Source organism: Ciconia boyciana, chromosome 7, assembly GCF_034638445.1.
Source record: "Ciconia boyciana chromosome 7, ASM3463844v1, whole genome shotgun sequence".
NCBI lineage: Eukaryota > Metazoa > Chordata > Aves > Ciconiiformes > Ciconiidae > Ciconia > Ciconia boyciana.
The window spans coordinates 15657533-15677444 of NC_132940.1; the positions used below are offsets into that span (position 1 = coordinate 15657533).

Here is a 19912-nt window from a genome sequence, read left to right on the forward strand (position 1 = left end):
AAATTGTATAATAGAGTCGTGTTAGGGGGAGGAGGAGAAGGAGCTCCCTACCTGCCAGGCAAAATTACATTTATTTTAAATAGAAAAATCTATTTAATTTCTTACTAGTCTCTTGGGCCTTGCTTCTTTCCTTAAAAAACATTATTTGCTGCCCAAATGCAGAAATGATGCCTATGCAGAGATAGCAGTTGGAGAAAAGGGAACCTAGAAATGTGCAAAACTATTTGGAGAATTGAGATCTCATGACCTATCTCTTTCCCCAAGAGCTCAGCACTGCAGTTCCTTTCCTGGTATGATCGTTTCAGCTTCTGTGCTGAGCTTTTCATACGAAAACAGGGAATTGTACTCATCCCTTTTTAAACGTGTTCTGCTACGTGACTCCTAACAGCTCAATCTTGAAAACCCTTTGGCCTTTATAAATGCCTGCAGCATTAAACTGTAAACTTCTCTCCACCAACATACACCCATAAATACCCAAAGCCCAACGTAAGGAATGTATTTCTTCATTAACACTGAGCTCTACTACTCCCCCAGATTTACTTTTTAGAGGGTGGAGAGGCAACTGCAATGTCTTAGCATGAACATAAAAAACTGCATCTAAATTCACTGGTAAAAATCATATTGATCTCTTATAATTTATTAATGTGATACAAAAATTCTGTTTCAGAATATGTAGTTAATATGGCATACACATGCTTTTGTTTCATAGCTGCATTTTCTCTGAACAAGGTTGTTTCTAATATTACTTAATTAAAATTAAATTAATTTCTGTCTAAGAAACAAGAAACAACAGCTTTGTTGAATAAAATGATCTTCATTTTCTTGAAGCTATTTAAATTAAAAACATGAGTTTCTACAGTTGGAAAAAAAAAATCCATGGTTAAAATGTTTGAAGCCCATCAATCTCTTTAACCACACAGCTAATGTGTTCCTTCTGTTTTCTTTGAATGAAATCACCATGAGTGGTTAGATGTTGATTTAACATAAAGCAAATGGAAATGGGTGTTTCCTTAGTCATGTGTAGAATTTATTTTTAAAAACAATTAGCAAGTGTTATGAGTAAGTCAATGATTTTGTCATTTCTTAAATAATGATATAGATTATGAGTCATTAAAATTGATTACTGAAGTAAACTATGTAAAATGCAAATTCATATTGCATTTATTTGTTAGGAATAGCTGCAGAGTTCTCTTATTTTATTGATGGGTTTCATTTTTTCCCAAGTGACACTAAAATCAATTACTTAGTTTAAAAGACCGGTAATTGTCAAGATATATTTCCAAACTTTTAAGACAATACATTGGATATTTCCTCTTATGGGTTGTATCATTCACACTTTATTTATATAAATTTGTCTCCAAATTAATTGGGGGTTTTCCTAAATAAAAGAAGCAAAACTTTGCCTTTTCAGTTTTGTGTTGAAATGGTAAAATCATGTAATGGTTTGTTACTTTTCCACGTACCATGGAAAAAATCCCATGTCTTTACATTATACTAATTAAACTGTGTCTTTATATTACACCAATTTAGGCTGATGCTACTACACTACATATATACAACCTCTTTTGTCAGTCTTTGCTGAAGTTACATCTAATTATAAGTTCATTGATACGTTATTCACAGGAGTACGTACAGATAGGAGGAAATGTCAGTCGCTAGTATTTAAAGTTCAGTCATAAAACTCCAGTAATAAAAAAATAGGTTGCATAAAATCTGTGTAAACCATTTCTCATGGGGGAATTGACACTTAGGGCAATACAAAATATTATTTATCAAGATATTAAAACATTTTAAATTAACCTTTTTAAGAATAGGCAGATGTAAGCTGCAATTCTATGGCAAAAACCCCTCTAGTGGAGTCTACAAGATCACATTACAGACATCCTAATTTGGCTAATCTTTGCCACAAGTTAAATCATCTTTCTCAGATGCATCTCCTTCAAGTACACAGCTGACAGTTAAATCTTTTCCAGTTGTTACTGTCCTACATGTAGTCCCTAGAAACGCTAATTGATACGCAGTTCTTGTGATTATTTCAAAAATTACTATGAATTTGCTTTTAGTTTTTCAAGGATCTGATCCAGCAGGTTCACCAAAGCAATTTGAGAGCAATACACACAGAATATACAGCTTAACATGAAACATTACAAAATTTAACATTAGTAAAAGGGGCAAATAAAATATTATCAAATGATTTTGCTAAGATTATAACATTTCTTGTAGTGTTTTCAAGCTAGATATTTTGCACTGTTGCAGCAAAGCAAGATTTTAAGGAAAAATCTACTTGTCTGTACTTACTTGTGGAGTCTGTATGGAACGAGATACATATTTTATAGGGATATGGCCAAAAGCAAATAGTAGGCAGTTTTAATGGTGGAAAGAAACTTGATTTGTTATAATTCCTTCTTATATATGAATATTCAAATCTGGCAATAATTGTGGCTGAGTAAAAACTAAAGGATCAGATTCAAGTATGCCATGGGTGTATGTGCGTACAGTTTTCCTGGTTTAAAGAAACAGATGCTGATTCATGTGAAGTAAAATTAATTGCTTGAATAACAATATTTTACTTGCCAAAACAATATACACCTCTGCCAGGTATTCTTACATCTTAATCCAGATTTAATAAGAATTAATGGGAGCACATGTTTTCGAAACAAATGCTGAAGGGTCTCTGTCTGCATTTTTACCAATTGTTTAAAACTCAGTTTTACAACTTAGAGTTGTAAAACTTAAGAGTTGTAAAACTCCATTTCTGCATGTAGAAAGAAATATGATTCCAGAAGTTTTCAATGAAAAGGGGGAAAATAAACTTCAGTCCTGCAGTTGAATCCACATAGGTGAATTCACTGCGACTTCAGCAAATATTAACACAAGGCCCAGTTCTGCAGTTCTTTTCAATCTTTTTGTGGGTTTAAAAAAAAAAAAAATTACAGAAACCAACAGACTTTTTGCTCCAAATAGAATTCCTTTTTCTCACTTCCTCTGAAAGGAAAACCGCCAATGTCACGTAATTCTTTTATTCTCAACTGTTTTCTGGCTAAATCCTGCTCTCATCAACTAAGCAAAAGGCTGTTAGCTCAGGGCTATCACCGCTTATCTGCAACTACATTTATTTGACAAAAAAAAAGTAGGAGTTGTTAATGATACGTTTTAAAACTCTGATAAAATTATAACCAATCAATATGTGTATCTTTATATTTCTATGACCCTCTTTTTAAGTATGTTTCTGTAACAGATGTATCCAACCCTGTCAATGAAAATCAGTTTCTAATAAAATACATTAAAATGCCTGTATGATTTAACTCCATTAGAAATGCACAAGGGGTTATTTAGGGTTTATACAGATATTTATAAGGATATTTTCAGCAAGGAAGGGCAGTTGGCTATACTAGGGATACAAAGAGGACTTAAAAAACTGGGGAAAAAATAGAGAACCTGCTCTTTTGCTACATTTTGCTCTCACAGTAACTCATACTTTTACCTATATATAGTAGGTACAAAACTATCACATAGACACACCATCTCCTGTCCTCCCATGCTGAGTTTGGTTTTGAGGCAGTTTGCAGATTCAACCCAGTTGAAACTGGCCTCAGGAAGATGCACTGCTCACTATGGCAGAACTCCTCCTTTGGTCCTAAAAGCCTGGGACTGCTCTTCCACTTCCCAGTCCCCTCAACAGGTACTGAGTGGAGGAAGGTCGGCATGGCTATGGCATGCCCATATTTTTAGAGTTTTAGATACTAATCCCTGGGATTATTGCTAGCACTGTTGAAAGTTTAACATGGTTTTGAAGAGCCCTGGACCAGCTCCATCGTTCTTGCTACCTCATGTTGCAAGGTCTTGAAGATCCAGTTTCCTTTTAAACATGTCATGTTTCTCTTAATACACGTTACCATTTTCGAAACAGGAACACTAATTGCACAGGTAGGCAGGGAAGTAAAAAAAATTAAGTCAAAAAATAAATCACTGCCATTAACAAAGGTAATGATCCTGATCTCCTGGTGCGGTGTAGGTGTCTTAAGCTGAATTGTCAATGCGCTTTGGACCTAAAAGAGTTGATCAGGCCCCGAGTGGCCCTGCCTTGCGCACGCGATTCTGTGGGCAGATTCAATTGAGAGGGCTTTCCTTTCCCTGCCGCAGCTAGAAAAGGGAGGAAACGGCTAAAAAAAACCCCAGGCCTTATCAGGCCCCTCTGATAACAGGTCCGCGCTGCTTTGATCTGGGGCCGTACCTCTGCTTCTCCCTACGGCCGCCGCAGCCTTGCGCTACCGCAGCGCAGCCCCCGCCGAGCGCGGGGCCGGGCAGCGCGGGGCGGGCAGCGCAGGCGGGCGCTCCCCGCGGCCCTCGCCCCCGCGGGCCCGCGGCCCCCCGCGGCCTGCCCACGCCGCGCGCCTCGCAGAAACGAGCCCTTGCTAGTGGCCCGCTGCTCCTCCTGACCTTGAGAGCTGGAAATTGTTCACGTTGCACCTCCTGAAAGGTCAGAGCGGATCCTCGGTATTTTGCATCAATACAGAGGAAAAAAACCCAACCCTACCAACAGCCCCAACCCCTGGTTTCTAAGAGCGGATTTTCGGAAAGAATGCAACAGCGCTTCTAGGCTGCGTTTTGTATCTGAGCACAGGAATGAGTCAACTTAGTATCCTTTAAATCGCTTCCAAGTGCTGTTTACCCTGCCCTGACATGTTTTCCCCAGCGCATCGCTGTGCTTCGGCGCGCCGTCCCTGACGGCTGGTGCGGGCGGCGGGGCGCAAGGACCCGCGCTGGGCGGGCAGGAGCCGGGCAATTTCAATGCGAGGAAATGAAGGGGCCAAAAGAGCCGGGAAAGCACCGGGGAGCTGAAATCCCCCTTCCTCCCGCCCCTCCGCCTGCTCTCGCTCGCTAGTCGCCCAGCCCGGTGAATTATTTTTGGGTGCAGACGGGGAGGGGGGGAACGCAGCAGTGGTGCAGTGAGTCGCACCGGCCCGGGCAGCCCCGCTCCGCGCAGCACCGAGCAGGGCCCGCCGCACAAGTTTGGGTGCGCGGTCGCGCTGGAGGATACGGCCAAGGAGAAAGTGCCGCGGAGACGCCTGCCGGCCTGCAGCGCGCCAGCAGCCGCCGGGGCCGCCGGGGAAGGCGAGGGGGCGGCGGCAGGCCCGAGGCCCCGGGCCCGGGGAGCGGCGGGGCCCGAGGCGCCGGGCAGGGGCGCCCGGCAGCTCCGCGGCGGCGGGCGGGCGGCTCCGCGGCGGTGCGCGCCCCTGGGCAGCCGCGGCGATGGGGTGGGGAGCGGGCAGCGCTGGCGCGCAGCCCATCTGCTCGGCCTTCGGTGCCGAGCGGCCGGGCGTTTGTTATTAGCCTTCGCCCCCCCAGCTGGAAGAAAGGCGAGGGGAGGGAAAAAAGGCAGGAAGGGAGAGATTTTTGTCCTTCGCCGGTGCTGCTCTACGTGATAATATGTTTATATGATTAGCTGAGCCCAGGGGTGGGGAGCGGAGGGAGAGGGGGTGGAGATTGGAGGGGGAGGAGGCTGGAGGTGACTCCAGTTCAGAGCCGGCGGAGAGTCTGTGTCAGGACTTCGCAATCCCCAGTCACACACGGAGAGGTGCACGAGCAAAAAGGAGGCTGCGATACAATTCATTGGGATTTTTTTTTTTTTTGGTGTGTATGTATTGCGTTTTTCCCATTGCTGCGCGCGTTACTAGCTCAGCGCCCGGCGCCCGGCCTCCAGTCGCTGGCGGGGCAGCAGCACCGGGAGGAAGAGGAGAAAATCCGAGGAGGGGCCGGACCCGCACCCCCCCAGAGGCCAGAGTGTCATCCCGGGAGATGTAAATCCGGTCGGTGCGAGCGACAGAGACACAGAGGAGGGGGGGTTCATTGTAACATTGTCGAGTTGTTCCCCGCTACTCCTGCTGCTGGCATCGCCTCGGCTTCCCGTCTCCTCATCGTTGCACAGAAAGGACTCCAAAGGCTGGGCACACACACTGCGCGCTGCGCCCGTCGTCCCCTCCATTTCGTTTCTTTCTTTTTTTTTTTTTTTGTAATTTAATCTAATTTTTTGTGCGTGCGTGCGGGAGCCTGGCTGTATCGTACGTTTCGTGCGGAGCGGAGTGTCGGAAACTGCAGGAAAATGTTGACTTAGCCCCAGAAAAGCCTCCCGGCTGGCTGCTTGGAGGAGAAGCCGCCTTCTGCTCTGCGCTGCCCCAGCCCGCCGAGCCGCAGAGCCAGCTGCCTCCCGCTCCCCGCCCGAGCCCGGCGCTCGCCCGCCCGCTCCCCGCTCCGCCGCCGCCGCCGGAGCGCCGGGACTAACTCCGCCGCGCTCTCCCGCAGCCCTGCGCTCGGCGGGGTGACCCGGCTCGCGGGTCCCGCCGGGGCGAGAGATCCCGGCCCGCCTTCGGCTCCCAGACAGAGGTAAGCGGAGCCCCGCGCCGCAGCCTGGCCGCTCGTTTCTGCCGGCGCCTGCTCCTTACTTCTGGCGGTCCCCACCGAGCCGCCGGCGGGGAAACACTTACTTTAGAGTCTGCCTCGCCTGCCGGTGCCCGAGGCCGCTGTCGTCGCCCCCCCCCCCCCCCCAACTCCCGCGGGGGCCGGCGGGCGGGCTGGCGGCCCCCGCCGCCGCCGGAGGAGGCATGTGCCCCTCGGCGAGGCCGCGGCCGTGGGGCGGGAGCAGCGCGGCGCCGCCGCCGACCCGCACGGCCGCTCTCCGCCCGCGCGGAGCCGGACCGGGCCGCCCCCCCCCGCCGGCCTTCCCCCCAGCCCTGCGGAGGGGCCTGCGGCAGCCGCGGCGGGTCCCCGCAGCCCCCGCCCGCCGCCGGTGGCCGCCCCGCCGCGGGGCTGCGGAGCCGGGGGTCCGCCCGCCGAGCAGGCCCCGCCGCGGCTGGGCGCTCCCCGGCGCGCATCGCGCAGCGGCGAAAGTTGCATCCGTTCGGTAAATAATTACCTGTTGCGGGTTTATTTTTGTAACTCAGCCGAGCGTCCGTCCACCAGCCCGTGCGTGCGGGGTGGGGGGGCTTTGGGAAGAGGAATAAATTACCCTTTGTCGGCTGTGGAGTGAGAACAACTTTTTTTTTTTTTTAATTTCTATTTATTTTCACATGTAGAAATCTGGGGCCATCTGGAGACAGAAAACAGAGTGTGTCATGAGGCACCGTTGCTGTGTCTGGCTCTAAAAATAACATCTTGTTGTTAGTCTGCGCTAGCCCTGCTGGGGTTTGAGCGTGGTTTGTCAGAAAGTAGAGAGATCTGCTGGTGCTCAGGTGTGTTTTTCTTTGCATAGAAATGCCCCTGTGCGCGACGGAAGGAGTCCTGCAGAACAAATGTTCTGCTGTTTGGTTTCCTCAGAAGCTCCGGCTCCCTCCTTTTGTTGCTCGCCACGAAAAGAGGTGCCATTTCGCATCATTCTGCGCAAATTGTTTGAATTAATGCAAGTGTGAATTCTTACCGTTTGAAGGAGGGTATTAGCATATCAAAGGTTTCTTAGCTCCGGCTCAATTGAGAAAACTTCAGCTTGTCTTCCATTTGCTTCCAAGCAGAGGCCCAAAGGGCAGTGGGAATTGTAAAGGGGTAAAATGGGGAGGTGGATTTGGGCTATGTTTCTGAACTTTTGCAATTATGCGAGTGAAAAACAAGGTCCCTTCGCCGCAGAGCCCTTGCGAGCGCTCGGACAATTACACTCTGCTGATTAATGGTTTGTTCCGAGGAAAAAAAGTGACCTTTTATGACAGGCACTGTTGCGTGGTTTCTGATGTCTCCTCTCTGTGAGGGGGATTTAGAAAGCCCTTTCTGCCGCACTCACGCTCTGGGTATGGCCTACACGTTACTGCGTGCGGGGACTGAATGGGGAAGACCTTCTAATTACTTCAGAAAACAAATGAAAACTTGTGATAAAAGACCTCTCGATTCCAGACCTTTGAAACAAATATGTTTCCCTCCTTAATGGGTGGGTAGGCTGGAATAATAGATATTTTTATGGAGAGTTTTAAAAGAAGTTTTGATCACCACCGGCCGTATGGTTCCATTTCCTTCTTATTCTAGAAAAAGTGAAAATGAGTAATTCTTGTAATCTCATTTAATCTGTGATACTGTGTTTACAAGATAACTTAGTTTGTGGTTAGTATGACCCTATAATAAATAATTTGGAACCAGGTATGGCAGGAGTGCTGTTTTGGTGGCAGTGTAGAACATTTATTGCATTGTAAGTTGTTTTACATGACTGCATATTTGCAGGTTTTTATTCTTTTGTTACTATTTCCTTGAGTCTGAAAGGGGATGTGGCCCGGCCTACCCTTTTATTATCTTTGCAAATCAATATTCATAATCTAGCAACCCAAAAGCCAAGCAAAATCCAGTTATCTGTCAATAAGTTGGGACCTTTTCCAGGGATCAGGTGTTTCTTGGGGACTGTATTCTGGTGTATTATATCTCTGGCAAGAAAGAACTTCCTATGCCTTCCTTGCCTATTCCTTCCTTCCAAACCTTTTACTTGAATGCTCCAGATATTAAAACATACATTTTGTGCTTGTTGGCTTAAGTGCTTGGTATGTAGCGTTGTAGCATTTGGTCTGTTTGTGGGGGTTTTTTTGTTTGTTTGTTTGTTTGTTTTTTTCCTTCTGGCTCTCCATTTGATGGTTTGGGGGGGCTGTCTCTTTTTAAGCCATGAAGGGATGTGCCTTTAGAGTAGGATGTCTTCACTCATGCTTCAATTTCCTTTCATTTAATGAAGGAACTGAGTATATATGGTATGTCTGGGCAAAAACCCCTGCAGTTAATTAAATAATTTATCTAGATTTCTGTTATTCTTAAATGGACATGACCATTTGGGCGTTTTGTAAATAGATGTGTTTAGTGGTCCTAAAATTGCATGTCATTACTTTCAGGTAATTTCAGCAGTTTATTTACCTAATGTCTTCAGCTGTCTGAAGTAGTACCTTTTGGTGGTATAAAAGGAACATATTGATGTAATTGCCATTATCACACTTAAGTTGCTGTTAACTAGTCTGCTTTGAATGCAGAGTGCTATAAAGAAAAAGCGCATTATCCTTTCAGCTATTAGGGATAATCTAAAAATTGTCTTGAAAATGTTGGACTTAGGTTTATATGATGGCAACCCCAAATTCAACAAATCTCCAAAGGTAAAAAAAAAATGTAGTAGAAAGAAGATTTTCAACATGCAGATGACAAAATTGGACCACTTAGAGAAAAATTAATGTGCTGCAGCAGCACTTCAGCTGCCATTTTCAATCACTGTGGGTTACTATGTGTTGGCAACAGCAAAAAAGCATAGACATTCAGATAGCTCAGGGAGCTGGTAGTTGGGGGAATCAGGATATTGAATCATGTGGGGTAGAACAAACCAATTACTTCAGGTTTTGACTTGAGAATTTCCAGTAAACATTTTTTTTCTGGCTTTTGGCTCCCCTGCTCATTAATAGACCAACATCAAAGCAGGCAACCAAACTTCCAAATGTTATAAAAACTAATGTAAAGATACAGATCTCACATGTAGTCTTGCAAGTCTTAATTTAAGACAAGCAGTTGGAGTTTTTATTGCTGCAATTTTCACAATCAGCAGAGACATTAACACCAGGCTTCTGGGTGTTTCCCTTCTTAAAATGAGCAAGAGGAGAGCTTTAAAAAAAACAAAGTTTGCTTAGTTAGTTCTTATTTGATCACTTCATAAGCTTTCTCAATGTTTTACTTATCTCTTATTGCTTTTAATGCGTAAAGTCAGGAAAGGGGGTTACTCAGGAATTCTAGTCTCTAGTAAGGAAGCACCTTATTAAAATTTAAATAAGCAAGGTAGTATAGTCCTAGGAGTTTGTAGTCTTTATGGTTAATAATATGTAATAATATGGTTATTTTTTTCTGAAAATGCAATATGTAGGCATGACATTTTGATTAATATGTATTTTTAAAAATGAAATACTTATGATGAAGAAAAAATGCTGCAGTCTTGAATGACAGCTTTTTAGAAAGGTCCATAATTTCCAATTAAGGATGTTGGAAAGAGAAGTCTCTAGTTAGGCAAAATATTTATCAAAGTTATATTTGCAATACATTTCTATATAGTGTGTCATAAATTCATACAAATAATAATATCCATCCAATATAAAAAATTGTTTAATGTTTAGAGAGGGTAGAAACATAATCATAAGTTTTTACCGAAATTTGGTCTAAAAAGTTTATGTATTTCCAAGCCCTTGCTCATCCTGTGTCCATCTAAGATGTTGACATACAGTAAGAAAATACTGATAACTTCTAGTATGGCTCTTGCTGAGGGTAGCACCATGCCTAGTAATAATAATAATGAAGAAAAACCTACCAATAGCCACTTGGAGATATTTTATATCAAAAAATGCTCTCTGTCTCCTCTGCATTTCCACTGAGGAATATCTGTGGATTACTGATAATACAAGAACTGGAAGTAACAATTAATGAATTTACCTGGTGAACTGCAAGAGAAGAAGTTAAACTATGTCTGGTGTATAATTGAAATCATATTCATGCATACATAGACGAGTAGTCAGTTATAAAGCAACATATTTGAGAGCACAGGCTAGTGATATCTATAGTCAGATGTGTTACTTGGAGATAACCACGTTAAACAGGCTCTTTCGAAGCATTTTTTAGGATTGATTTTGAGATGTACAAAAGCGATTTGAAATTTTAAGAAATTCACCTTTCTAAGTATACATGTACAGCTTTTAGCTGTCTGTTATTTTTTTTAAAACCCTCCGTTTGAAACAAGATTTAAACCATCATGGTTGTAATTGGATGTCAAGAAAACTGGAAAAAACAAAGCTATTTTAAGGCCATTCTCAATACTCTTAACAATAGTGTTTAATATTTAAATAGTTTTCAAAGATAGCTGCATTTTGTTTCCAACAGTCCTTAAAATAAAAGTAATAGGTGGCTCTGTTGGAATATTGGTAACTTGCGATTTAACGTGAATATATACCTGGTTTAGAAAATACTCCCAGTCTTTATTTAACAAAGATTATTCTTTTTAACATTCTTCATTTAAAAGGTGAAAGATGACAGGCTTAAAGCCCTTTTCAGTAGAAAATTTTATTGGAGTTCATGATTTTTTCAGCCTGTAATGTACAAGATGTTTCTACAACATAGGCTGTGAAGATTGTGTCGCTTACTATAAGCAATTTAGTTTTAGAAATACAGTTGCTTAATGAATGGTAAGGTCTTGCAGCATTCTTTAGATACAAACTGATAGTTAACCAGAAATTGATTCCTTAGGAAAAAAAAAAAAGCCTTCAAATTCAGAATCGTAGCATCTTCAGGTTATGGATTGTTACATTAAATGGAGTATTTCATGGGTTTTAGAAGAATATGTAATCTGCATATGTCATGATTTCTTTCTCTCTTGATGTTCATAAGGTACTGTAGTGATTCAACTTACTCTAGCCTGCTATTTACCCAAATTATTTAGAAGGGCATAATAATCAAAAATATTGCAGCCTGACTGAAGCAAGCACAGTGCTTAACACCTGCAGGTAGAGTGCAGTCTCCAACAAAATGCTATTGATTGTTATCCTGGCACAAAGCAAGCTTAAATACAGTTTGCTTAATTACAACAAAAATTCGTTTTTATGAGTAAGGTACTTCATGTTTGGGGAATGTTTTGTGTGTTGTCTGCTAAGTAAAATCCCATCACACTTGTATAAATTTGTTCAATTATCAGAGCAGCTAAGAGGAGGGGAAAAAAAAATCAATTTACCCTGAAAAGCACCAGAAATAAGATTACCTTGGCTAGTAGGAACTTGCCAGCACTGTCTAAATTGCTTAATATTATCAAACGTTGCCATTTTTCATGTTCAGTAAGAAGGATATTGACTATTCTACATGTCCAGGTCTGCTATTTGGCTATTTCTTTATAAGGTATAAGCATGTCTTATTTTTATTGCTACAATAGCAGTTACAGATAAATCGGAGGATCTAACAATAACTTTATAAAATAGATGGAATAATACCATTCACTGGAGAAATAGTATTTACTTGAGATAAGTGATCACAACTAGTTTTTTCTCTTGTTGTTCTTGTAACAGACAAATGTAAATACCGTAGCAGACATTTCAGAGTGAAAGGCAAGAGATAAAATGTAATTACTTTTCAGGGTGGTCCTGACGATGCCCGTGTTCTTGTCTGTAATACAAAAAAAAAAATCTTTGCTCATCACCTCAGAATATGAAGGCCATTGTTGCTTCTGAATATAAAAATATTTTCTGATTTTTAGTGTTGACCTCAGTATTTATCTTTAGCTCTTCTGTGTAAGCTGGAATCCTTATAGCCGTAAATTCTAGTCACTGTTATCCAACCGAGCATTTAATAGAGCACCTAATGGACTCTGCTCCTGTATTTTTCTTGAATGCATAACATCTTGCTTCATTCAGTCACCAAAACTAACTTTGCTACAAGGACAGGCAACACGACAAGTTAGAATCAATGGACCATTTGTAGGTCACAAAGTCAGTTTACTGGAATTTCAGAGGAAACTGGTTGAAAAGAGAGGACAAATGTCACTTTGAATAGAGATGTTTAAATCAGACTTCTGCCTTAGGGTAAAATTTAGGTCTGTTGTAGCCTAGATGTAATGTCTCCCTCTACAGAGCACAGCATTAATCATGGCTTGACAAGTGATCATGGGCTGAGAAAAATAGGGCCTGTCTTGGTTGTGTGGGTTGTTTTTTTTAATCTTAATCTCTTAGGAGCACATTATAAACACTAACATTTACACACAAAGATTTAAGTATCAGTGTCTGTATTTCAGTAGTGAAAGTAGCTAGCTTCAGAGAAAATCTAGTTAGAGCTAATAAGAAGCTACTTAGGTTTCTTACATAGATGCAATATTAAGAATACTTTCCTTTTAACGTAATGCAGTTTTTTGTCATAGGAGAGTTATCTTATGCCATTTCCTCATACAAATATGGTAGAGTCTAGGTCTGCTTGTTTTGTCCCTTGCTGTACTAAATAACTCTGAAATGACTGTCTTTTCACTTTAACAGTGTTTTACCATGTGTTTACCACCCAAGGAAGATACTTCCTTTTGCTCAAGTGGCAATACAGGGAAAAAGTGCAACAGTTTTTAAAATGTAATGTAGATTGACTTGACACTGATCAATGTATATGAAGATTTTTTATACTATGCTTGTATTTTAATGATGTGTTACTTGGCCACAATAAGCTACAAAAGCTGGAATGAAATAACAGGAATGAAGACTGTTATTTAAGATCCTGCTTTCTGATACTGTACAAATAAAAGTGTGTTTAACATGTTAATTCTTAAATTAGGGACGCCTTGATGCATAGATGAGGTGTAGGGAATGTTCATACCTTTTATGGTAAAGAAGATTGGTAAAGAAGGAATTTTTCGTGTTTCTTGGGCTTCTTTGCTGCTTTCTGTGGTGGGGACAGTGTAGGGAGCAGCTGAGCACTCAATGTGCACTGCTGCTAGAGAGGTGTAGCTCCTTAATGGACCGTTAGATTTGTATCTGCAACTGTTGAAAAATAGATAATAGCAGCAAAGTAGCAGCAAGACAATTTATCACTGGAGAATTGTGCTTTAAAAATTAGGCTACTTCTGTTTATTTAGTTGCCTCTGGACGTGATAAAATCCCAAATCTCTCATTTAGGGTAGTCTGCTGCTTTCCTTTGTGCCCTCTGTTGGTGTTTTCCTATCAGTCGACACCTCACACCGATTATTGCTCTGAATCTAGATGACAGAATAATCTAACGCCGATTACTGTTAAAAATTGTTTCTGGCAGCTGGGGCGGGGATGACCGACCTTGTTTCTGACTATCATCCTTGCTTTGCTGTTGATGGGATCTGGTGTAAATAGAGATCCTTACTCTGAAATTAGTGCTGCAGTGTGGAGAGAGATCACATGCCAGAAGGAGACTTTAGTTCACTTTTCTATATATTCTCTTACAGTATCATATTTGTAATTTTTTACGGCATAGCAGTCTACACTGGTGTGAGCAGTGTTCAGAAACAATTCCCTCGCAATAGGCAGCGTCGCTTCTAAATAAAGTGACATTTCAAGAAAAGATTCCCGAGAACAAGTTCTGCTGTTGACTCTGCATTTCTCTGGCAAATTCCCGATTCCGGTGTTGATGGTAGGCAGAATTCTTTTAATCTGATCCAGGCATCATTTATTCATTCTTCTAAGCTTAATTTAGACTTTTTCTACGCGAAGTGACTGATTTGGAAAACTTTGCTTTCCCAGAATGAATAATGGTTGCATCTTCAGTTTGAACAGAGTGAGTGTTCTCCAGAAGACCAATTCATAACTATTTCGTTGGTAAATTTGTCATTTAAATATTGAAGGGCAGTGTCTCCTTCGGCTTTGATGTACTTCAGTCTAATAGGTATTTCTTAAACGCAGACTGTCAGCCGGTGAGGCTGATTCTCGTGTAAATCAGTATGAAGTGCTTAAAGGAGAGAAGGTGCCTCTGCAGTTGAGGTGTATTCCTGGCTGAGCTGCTGTGCCAAGAAAATGGTCTGAGGCTGGGAGTTGTGTTAGAGAGGGAGGGGAGTTGCAGGCTGACATAATTTGAAAGTGAGAAGAAATCCTTTCGCCCTTCAGGCAATAATCTTACCCGGTGCTTGAATAGCGCATCATCTCTCCAAAATGTTGGAGTTGTTTTTTTTTTTTCCCTGCTTGCTTTACTTCCTCATTCTTTCCCTCATTTGAGGAGGTATATAATAGTGTCTGATAATAACCGCTTGTAGATCCAACTGTTAAATATATTCCAGCAGCAAAGAGCTCTGTATGCAGCAGTCTCATCATCTTGAAGTGAACACCCCAAATTTGTCCTACATTTGTCCCATGTAATGACCATAGCCATACTAGAATATTATGAGTCTATTTCCACTATATTTTTTTTTAAAGCTGACATTGAAACCTTGAAAGGTTATATTTTGGAGTTTATTTTTCCAGTGAAAATTAAAGTCACACAGGGCATATGTGACTTTATACCCTATGCATATGCATTTATTTTTTGAGTATTCTTCATAAGTCTAATGGCATTACTTGCAGAAGTAAAGAAAGTGGGATTTGGCTCTGTAAGAGAAACAAAACCACAGGCATACTTTCATTCTTTCCATGTTAGAAGAGAAATTAATGTTGCCTGATGGCTTCCCAGTTTTTTGAGTGTGTGCTAAAGGTTAGATAGGACGAAGGCTTAATTTTGATCTGCTTAATATTTATAGCTTCATTCATTGAAGCTTTTTCCCATTTGCATTGAAGGGATTTTTATCTAGAAAGCTCATGCTATTACGGTGAAAAAACTTAAGACATTTTAAGGTAAGGGTAATGTCTTTTGGAGGAAAAGCAGTTTACCTCCAATTGGATGAAAACTACATTGTTACTTCATAATTTGATATAAATTGATAGAGGCTTTTTTAATTTTCAAGGTAACTTACCATTCAGTTCAGTTGCTTTTCAAACTTCGGCACAGTGCATGTGTAATTGTATCCGAAAGTGGCGTTGGGTTTTATCTCCCAGCAGTAAACAGAATGAGGGATGCTGCTGTTTGTTTGTTTTTGGGTTAGGGAGGTACATCAGATAGGATGAATTTGTTTTCTTGTTTGGGTGGTCTTTCATTTCTGTTTGGTTCTGGGTAAGCAGAGCAATTTTTTTTTTTCTTTTTTTTTCTTCTCTTTTTTTTTCCCTGTCCTGAAAACATTTAGGTGACTTTGAAAAAGAAATCTGTGTATTCTGATACAGGAAAGACTAAAGCTGAATGTTTTAACTTTTCTGACGGGACAAGAAGAGACAAAGAGCTGGAAAAAAAAGTAGTGTTTTCTGTGTTAACTCCTTATGTCAGATAACATTGGAGAAGGATTTGTGGGGGAGTTTCTTTAAAATGATGACTGATTATTTGGGTTCCTATGCCGGTTGTTACCCACATTTTTCACATATTTTTGCTCATTCTTCTGATTACCTGCAGAGGGAGCTTGTATATGAGATAATCAGAGTAATCAAGGCATTCAGGGCTGAATTGTTTCCAGTAAGTACAATTTCATTTCACAGTGCCTTCTCTGTTACGCAGAGCAGAAAGGCTCTGCAAGATAGCTTTTAAAAAGGCTGTCCATCAGTAACAGTAAATAACAATGGGCAAAAATTTTAAAACGTCAGTAAGCAAAAGCTGACTTCATATTTCAAAGAAGTGCCTTTTTATTGAAAGTTTAAAAAGGAACCAAGGAAAGCAATTCTTGCATGTCGAAGTGCAAGAGGACAGTTTTGGTACTCTGTATGATGGGAAGCATAAACTGTCTTCTCTGATTCTAAAAATGTCACGTCAGCATGAGAGAGACAACACAGTACTTTCAGGTCTTCGGTACATCTCGTGCAGTGTAGTGTGCTAGCCAAAAAGCAATAGGTAAGTCTTTTCTATTTACGCAAGCAGTGTTATGAATCATAATCAAAGTGATTGCAGATGCAAGGCTAACTCTTAGTTTTGCCTTTTCTCTATCATAAAATATAAAAAGGTGAATGAATTTCATCCAAATAAAATTGATGAATTCATACAGTTGGACTAAAGCAAGCAAACAGTGGTAAGGATTGCTGTTTTAAGCTTTAGAAAAATATTGACAACAAAGAGCAAGGAGTATCATAACCTAAGTTTATTTGTAGATTGTAACTTACAAACTAGCTTGAAAAATCAGAAATACTTATTTTAAATAGTGATTTTCCTTAATCTAGCACAATGAAAGAAATGATCTGGTGTATTGCAGGTTTTATAATTTGTATTTTAGTTATCTGGATGGTGAAAGTGTATGATCCTTCAAAAAGTTAAGACTTCAGAGAAGAAAATAATTCATTTATAATACAGTTTTGCTTGCTGAGCAAGAAGCATAATAGATGGTACTTAGATGAATTCTGTACTTTTTATCTCTGGAAAAATGGTGGCAATAATTTTACTTTAAAATATTTCAGTAAATTTAAAGATGATTTGCTATGATGCTGTTAGGAAATAAAGCAGTATGCATGCACATTCCATAAAACAGAAACAGCTCTCCGTAACATGCTCTCCTGTAATAAATCTGCCACATAAATTGGTTTGAGAGTTGATTTTCTTTTTGTTAGTTTAAACTAACAGAACTTTAAACTTAACATATGTTCAGCCTAACGTGGTCCTTAGTTTGGATTCTCTTTTTAAACACCAGGAAAGATTTACCATATCTAAAAGAGCAGCAACTTGGTGTCGATTTATTATTTATACTGGCTAATCCTTGCTAATGTGAAAAGTCAGCTTGTTATTGTAACACCAAATGGCCCTCTAAGTAGGGAAACAGTTAAGTAGATCTCCTGTAATAGGTTGTTGTCTAATAAAGAGATTTATGGTATTGGCAAGGGCTATTGTATAGGTATTACCCTCTCACAGCATGATCATGTATTATCTTAACAACTCAGTGCCACATTTATGTTGAGCATTTTCATAACAGGGTAAGAATATTAGCCACAGCAATTACACTCCAATAGGATTATAATGGTAAGATTTACAGAAAATATATAAATGATGTCTTTCGTAGAGATTTTGGTAGGTGCTGGGAGTTGAAAAGTTGCATCATCTTTTTTGCATGGGAAAATACTAATGTATTAGTCATGATGAAGAAAGAGAGGTTTGTTAATCTTGTTGAGGAATTACGGGGAAGCAATGGACATAATCTTTCTTTACACAATGTGTCTTTTTCTTTCCCGGCAAGGTAAGGATGTTTCAGAAATTCCATTCGGTGGAGATTGCCGTACAATATGAAAATCAAGATGGATATGTAACTTTAATTCTGTTGTGAGGATACTACAGCTGGGATTAAGATATATTTTTTCACACTCTTGTATTTTGAAGGTAGAACAATGGTAATTTACTTGCTGCATTGGAAGAGCCTGCTTGAAGAAAATCATGTTACTTTGTTTTAGCCGTAGCGTAACACATGTTTTCTGTTTCATTAGCACCAGGTTTTTATGGTGATAAGTAACTTAGATAGATACTTTTTAAAATTACTACAAGCAACAAAAGTGACAATAATGTCATACTTGTACAGTTTTCATGTAAGTGACATTCAAGCTGTTCCTTAATTCTTAAAATTTTCCATCTGTTTTTTTAAAAAACAAAAAAAGTGAGACATTAATACTCACTTACTTGGCAGAAGCAATGTACCAGTCACATTTAATAAAACTAATTATGTTTTATCAATAAAAAACACTTTATGGGGACTGATTGAACAAAGTACCTTAGGTTATATAGTCATTTATGAATAACTGCATTGAGCAGAATAGCAGTCTGAATGGCAAAGTGTTTTTGCCATACCTTGCAAATTTGCAAGGTATTTACCTATCATTTGCCAATGATACCTTGAGGTATAATTCAATAAATACTGGAATAACGAGTCTTTAAACAAACAAAATACCTCTCTTTCCCTGATTTACTGTAGAAAAATCATAATTAGGTCATTCCAAATTAAGAAGATGTATAGATGGCAATTCTTACTGTAGAAGAACTTTCCAATATATGTTCCATGCGTTGTACACGTGCATGGACAGTATCAGTTAAATTTGTAAGACATGATATTTCCTGGATGTTTTGGATTAATTCTAGGTATAAGACTTTATGTAGAAAGATCCTGTACCCATCTGTTTTAAATTGTTGTTGATTACCAGAAGAAAGATACACCTGTTTCTTTTGACATGAAATATTCCACTTCTGAAAATGAGCTGATAGAAGGTAATGTTGCACACAGGTTTAAATGTTTTCTGGTGGATTACTGGAAAAGAACTGGGGCCTCAAAACTGCATTAAACAACGAATATTCAAAACTTCATTATTTTTGTAATCATGGTAGCAATGTATGACTTCATCTGTCATCAGTAACTCATGCTTCTTGTATTTACACAACTAGAGCAAAATTCTGGAGCTTTGTCTTTAGTCTTGTGTCCAGAACAAGAATTATGACCCGAAGAATAACATTTTCTATTTTAGAAAAACTCCTGTAGGTTCTTAGATTGGCTTCACACTTCATTCATTTTGAACTGTGGAAAACGATTGTATCTTTTGTCTGTAAGCAAAAAGAAAACACAAAAGGACGAATGTTACCCCCTGATGAATGTGGAGCTCCAACCGATTTAAGAGCGTGAACTGTGACTGCATTGTTGAGGGCAGTGCTTGGCTTGTATACCCTAAGAAGAAGCCAGTACTTGGAATAAAAGGGTGAAGAGTGCATAAAAATTCAATAAGAGGTAAAGCATTTTTATCAGCACTTTAAATTATTATTTATTATTGTAATTAAATTATTATTTTATTATTTTAATAATTATTTCTAATTATTTAAAAAGTATTAAAAATAGGTTACAGTCGATTTGTTTTACACATATTTATAATTTTAAAAGTTTTCTAATGTTTTAGAAGACAATTTCTGTGTTTGAAAGAAGAAAATTTATGCAGAAATAGTCTGACCAAATTATTATCCTTATGTGCTCCCCTGAAACATTTTTGGAATGTATATATTACTGTAAGATAAAGATTAACCATTTTTCTTTTTGGACAAACCCTGTAATGAATGGCTTCTTAAAATTAGTATTCTTCTGTTTGCAAGACAATAAATCAAAGCACAAATCCACACTATAGTCATTTTACTTGTAGCGTGCATTAAAAATGAAGCCACACTAAGTCATACTTAACTGCCCACAGACAACTAACCCTGCAGAAGGGATAAGTCTGTCTTTTTTTTTTCATCCCTTGTCTTTTTTATTATTATTTATATCTCTCTGTCTGTTTGGAACAGCAGTGTTGTTATGACTAATAAAGCTTTTGTATTTGGCAAATGGGACGCAAGTAATCAGCAGTTCTTGGCTCATGACTGAAAAATCTGCCGAACAGAGCACATAAAAACAGTATAACTTTTGAAGTATACCTGTGAATTAAATTCT

General features: G+C 40.0%; 1 protein-coding gene across 8 annotated transcripts in view; it reads left to right on the top strand.

Moving 5' to 3' along the window:
- The first annotated feature begins 5544 nt into the window (after positions 1 to 5544).
- The window catches only part of ADGRL2 (adhesion G protein-coupled receptor L2), a 163249-nt gene continuing 148881 nt past the window's right edge, over positions 5545 to 19912 (top strand). For 4 of the 8 annotated variants that reach the window (XM_072867125.1, XM_072867122.1, XM_072867123.1 and 1 more), the window contains exon 1: positions 5545 to 6384. The gene's annotated coding sequence lies outside the window, so the exon portion shown is untranslated. The remainder of the gene's footprint in view (positions 6385 to 19912) is intronic. The other 4 variants (XM_072867118.1, XM_072867120.1, XM_072867119.1 and 1 more) reach the window with 3 other exon arrangements.